The following is a 6000-nucleotide window of genomic DNA, read 5'->3' on the forward strand; positions in this document are numbered from 1 at the left end:
GCCTGTTGAAGGGCCCCGTTACAGTACTCTTAGCTGCTCAAAATCAGCTCTACTATGCATGCTGCTCCTTAAAACAATTCGAATGATGAATAGTGAGTTCCTGTCACAGCACTCATTCCAGTAGCATCTTTACAGTTTGATTCCATTCCTGATTTCTTGACAGTAAATCCCACTCAGTCTGATAAATTTCCTTCAGGTTGCTTTGTTTTAAATAAAATAAATGAAATAAAGTTGTTTTATTGTTCTCTTTGACTACTGTGCAAATATATAAAGAAATTTTATACAGAGTTACAGAAAACCTAGATTGTTATAAACATCCATCATTTATTTATTTAGAGTTATATCCTCCTTTTGTTCGGGAGCTCAAGGTGGCATACTGTACATAGCACTCCCACCTCCCACAAGCAGCCCTGTGAGGTAGGTTGGGCTGAGAGAGAGTGACTGGCCCAAAGTCATCCAGGGAACTTCCATAGCTGAGGAGGAACCAGAACTTGGGTCTCCCTGGTGTCACTTCAACTCCTTTGCCACTACACCACATTGGCAAGGGAGCAAGAACTATTGCCCACATCATAACCCTTTATGGAATAAACATCCAGTGTTCTGTATAGTTTGCTGTATCAGTGAGAATAGGTACACTGAAGTAAGATTAATGTATGCAAAACTTTATTTCTGTCTTGTTTAACAAGAAAGGTAAAGGGACTGCATGTTATACGTCTGTTCCATAAGCCACATACAGCAATACATCATTAGACATGTATGAAAACTTGAATATTAGTCTCATATGTACTATTCCAACCTATGTTTTCCATGCCCACATTCAAAGAACTGGATGGTTTGCAGCTTTGGTTGGATTAAACCCCCTCAGTCCACTCTGACACATCTGAATGCTTCCCCCACATTAAAATCACTACCACCACTACCTTTCCCTTCTCACAAAAATGGAGAGTTCTAACAGTCTTTTGAGTGACATGTTATTTTTCCAAAGATGGGAAATGTTTTCTAAGAAGAATCATTCAAAAGGATAATCTCACCTGCACCACGTGATCCTGCTAATTCTGCAACTTTATTTAAAATTTAAAATTTATTTAAATCTTCACATTTCTTCACCACCCAGCTCAGCAAGCAACTCTGGGCGGTTTACAATCAAATTGAGATAATAAAGGATTAAAATATAAAAACAGATTCATTATAAAAATAAAAATATAAAATATAAAATCAAGATGGTGAAACAACAGTCTCAATAAAATTTCCCAGGCCTCATTAAGGTGCCAACCACCCCCATGATTGACTATCCCCCTTCCCACCCCAAGCAAGGTGACACAGCCAAGTCTTGACTCCCTTTCGGAAGGCTGGGAGAGTGGGGGCCTGTCTGACCTCTGGGGTAACTTATTCCACAGGGTGGGGACCACAGCAGAGAAGGCCCTCTTCCTGGACCCTGCCAGTTGACAATCTTTCATGGACAGGGTCTGTAACATTCCCTCTCTGCCTGACCAGGTGGGGTCAGTCGATGTAACGGGGGTGAGGCGGTCCCTCAGGTAACCTTGACCTGTGCCATGTAGGGCTTTAAAAGTGATAACCAACACCTTGAATTGGACCTGGAAGCAGACTGGCACCCAATGCAGCTTGCGCAGCAAGGGTGCTATAAGCGCCATCTTTGGGGCTCCTAAAACTGCTTGCTGTGGCTGCCGGATGCTCTTCAAGGGTAACCCCATGTAGAGCGTGTTACAATAGTCTTACGGGAGATGACTAGGGCATGAGTGACTGACCAGAGGGCTTCCTGATCCAGGAAAAGGTGTAGCTGGTGCACAACACAAAGTTAGGCAAAGGCTCCCCTGGCCACGGCTGCCACCTGCTGTTCGAGTCATGAGTCCAGGAAAACCTCCAGTTTCTGTACCGGATCTATCAGTGCAACTCCATCCAGAACCAAAGATGTTAAGTTCCTGGATGCCAAGGAGCCCCCAATGTCCTAACAGCCAGGAACCACGCTGAGACAAGGAATAGGTCTCTAGTGTTTTATTACTGCTACATAAACAGAAAATCCTAACAAACTGAAGAAGTGTGGGAAAAACCCAGACAGATAAACCCCAAAGGCTAAGGCGGGCCTGATCTGTGTCTCTCTGAATGGCTACCTAATTCCTCAGTGCTACGCATGCGCTTTACAGCCTGGATGGGAGCCCCCTGCTCGCCATCCTTACTCATGACACCCAACCCACAGCCACTCCTTCTTTCCAGGGTTCAGCTGAAGCCTGTTGTTCCCCATCCAGACCCTTACAGCCTCCAGGCACCAAGAGAGGGTGGTCACAGCATCACTTATGTCACCCAGGATGCAGATGTATAATTGGGTATCATCAGCATATTGATGATACTTTATCCTGTGGTGACAGATGATCTTACCCAGAGGTTTCACGTAGATGTTAAAAAGGAGTAGAGAGAGCTCTGAACCCTGTGGCACCCCACAAAGGAGGGGCCATGGGCTGGATCTCTTGCTCCCTATCAACACCAGTTGGGATCAGCCCTAGAGGAAGGAGGTGAACCAGTGAAAACCATGCCACCCACCCCTAACTCCCTGAGCCGACCCAAAAGGATACCATGGTCAATGGTATCAAAAACCAGTGAGAGGTCAAGAAGAGCAAGGATGGATGCACTGCTACCATCCTGCTCCTGCCAGAGATCGTCCATAAGTGTGACCAAAGCTGTTTCCATCCCATACCCGAGCCTGAAACCCAACTGAAAAGGGTCCAGATAATCCATTTCATCCAGGGTCCTCTGGAGTTGCAATGCCACCACTTTCTCAACCACCTTCCCTAAAAAGGGGAGGTGGGAGACTGGACAAAAATTCTCCAGCACAGTGAGATCCAGTGATGGTTTCTTGAGGAGGGGGTGCACCAACACCTCTTTAAAGGCAGCTGGAAATACTCCCTCCCCCAAGGATGAATTCACAATTTCCTGGACCCACCCACACATCACCTCCCAAGCTGCCTTCACCAGCCAGGAGGGTCAAGGATCTAATTGACAAGTGGTGGCGTTTACAGTCTGGAGAACCCTGTCCACTTCCTCGGGCCCAACAGTGTCAAACTGTTCCCAGATAACCAGCTAAGTAAGCTCCCCAGGCATCTCCACAGGCCATGCTTCACACTTGGCATCCAACTTGGAATGGATCCAAGCAATTTTATCCTCCAGATGCCCAGAAAACTCCTCTGCACAGCCCTGTAGGTGAGTTACTGGACCCACCTTCCCCAGAAGGGATTGGGTGATCTTAAACAGGGCCATCAGACGGCATTCTGCGGATGCAATGAGTGGAGAAATATTGACGTTTCACCGCTCTTACCACCACAAGGTAGGCCTTAACAGAGGCTCTAGCTTGTGTTTGGTTGGGTTCAGTCCTTGTCTTTCTCCAGTGGCACTCTAGACGTTTCTTAAACCTCTTCAGAACCCTCAACTCCTCAATAAACTATGGTGAGTGTCGGGTTCGATGGAACAAGAGAGGTCGCATAGGCACAATCCTGTCCAAGGCTCCTGCTGCCTCCCTATTCCAGGCAGCAGCCAGGGCCTCTGCTGGACTATGCAGCAAATCCTCAGGTATAACTCCCAGCTCCCTCTGAAACATCATTGGGTCCATCAGTTGCCAGGGCGGACCAATCGAATGGGTCCTGCCTCTCTTTGGAGGGGGGCAGCATAGGAGAATCTCCAGGTCACCAGGGCATGATCTGACCATGACAGAGGGGACAGCTGTAACTCTTCCTTCAGATCACATTGCCACTGCTCTGACAAGAAAACCAAGTCCAGTGTGAGGCCACTGTCTCGAGTCAGGTCCTGAATAATCTGGGACAGGCCCATGGCCGCCATGGTGGCCATGAACTGCCAAGCCACCTCTGAGGCATGCCCCAGGGATGGCAGGTTGAAGTCCCCCAGAACCGTAAGTCTGGGGAACTCCACTGCCAACCCCGAGATGGCCTCCAGCAGCTCAGGCAGGGAGGTTGCTATGCAGCAGGGAGGCTGGTACAGTACAGCCTCTCACTAGCTAGCAGGAGGCACCCCACTTGCTTCTCCTCCCCCCTGATTCTCACTCAGGGAGGGAGGATCCCCACACACACACCTCATCCACTCTCAGGCTCCCTCCCCATCTCTCACACCAGGGAGGGAGTACCCACTTATCACACTGGAGGGACCTTGGCAGGGCACTTGGCCCCTCGCTCCAGGGGGCTCACTGGCCAACTCAGATCTTCACTTTCAGGGCTCATTCACCGACTCACCTCACCGTGGCTCTCTGTTGTAAGCCGAGCTCCTGCTGCTATGGGAGGCTCCGCTACAGCCTCTGATGTTCCAACGGGCTTGTAGGCCACCCCATGCCAGGTCGCTCCCATCCACCATGGTGCTTGGTCCTTACTCTGGCGAGCTCACTGGCTCACTTAGCCCTTCGATCCAGGGAGTTTGCCAGCCCACCCGGTTCGGCACAGTACTCAGCTGCTGGGCTGGGGACTTGCAGGAGGCTTACAGTCAACCCACTAGGTCCACTGGGCCTACTTCGTCATGCTGCTCAACTGCCATGCTGTGCCTCCGCTACTCTGGGGGGATCTATTTGGGCCTGCTGGGCTGCCCCAGCTGTTCGCCGTGCTGCCTGGCTGCCACACCGTACTTCACTACTCCAAGGGGCTCCATCTGGGCCCGCTGGGCCCGCTGGGCTACCCCAAGGATTCGCCGCACCACCCAGCTGCTGTGCTTCACCTCCGCCCCTCTGGAGGGCTCAGTCTGGGTTTGCCAGGCCACCCCAAGGCTCTTTGTGGTGCCTGGCTGCTGCACCATACCTCCTGAGCTCACCACAGCCACCCGCCACCTGCCATGCTGCACCTCCGCTGCTCTGCTGCTCTGCCGCTCCAGGGAGCTCCAGGGAACTCCATTTGGCTCCTCTAGCACCTGATGCATTGACCATGGGGGCTGGGATGCCCCCAGACATCCCCACCCCATAAGAGGGCTGAGGGGAGGTCTTCAGGCGCCCAACAGACATCCCTCCTTAACCCAGCGTTTATATGTACTTAAGAGCTCTAAATACTGTGAAATATAAATAGAGAATCTTCCTAGCAGGGTTCATTTTTGCTTCTTATTTCTTCCATATTTGTCAGTAGAATCAACTATTGTGTCCCAACAATGTTTCCCTATATCAATATTTGCATACTAGGTAGGGCTTTTTGTTATGAATTATTGACTCTATATAGCATTGCAATTCTTCTCACATTGACTTCTTCCTCTTTCTTTTTTCTTCTTCTTCTTTAATGTCATTCATGGCTCAGCTGTGGGAAAAAGAATAATTTCAAAGATTAGTAATAGGATATGGAGCATTTCACCTCTAGGTCACTGGTTTAAATCCACCCTCCCATCAGCAGAGATTGAAAATCATTCCCATCTGATTGCTTTTCAGTGGCCTATCTGACATGAGCTGGTGGTCCCAGTCTAGATCCTAATAGATGCGGCCTATGTCCATTTTTAGCCTCCAAATTACCTTGCTAGTTCATTTTAAACAAAACACACACACACACACACACACACAGTGGAAGTGCTCCTTTGGGGGAACTGGCCCAGGCCTGTGAACAACAACAACAACAAAAGTATTGATTGTGATAGTTGTTGCTGATTTTCAAAGGAATCCTTGAGCTAAATCTGGCATTCATGTAGCGTAAGTTGGTCATGTAATAACTGCAGGTATCACCTGATGCTCTAAATTGTTGCCTTCTTCTGTATGATCCAGTCATTAACAGTGAGTCAGTATGAAAGGCACCAAGACCACCTCAGGTTTACTATCAATGTATGCAACATATTGATTCACCAGCCTTCATTTTCATTTTGTATAAAGCATCCATTCAGAAAAATAGATTTGTGAAGTGATTATATGAAATGGGAACAACAACAAGTACAATTGGGTTTCACATAATTGTTTCAGACTACATTTCTCACTTCAGTGCATGAAACTCTTTTTCTGTTAATCGCATCGAGGAGAGACGTGAC

The sequence above is a fragment of the Candoia aspera genome, chromosome 1, assembly GCF_035149785.1.
Source record: "Candoia aspera isolate rCanAsp1 chromosome 1, rCanAsp1.hap2, whole genome shotgun sequence".
Taxonomy (NCBI): Eukaryota; Metazoa; Chordata; class Lepidosauria; order Squamata; family Boidae; genus Candoia; species Candoia aspera.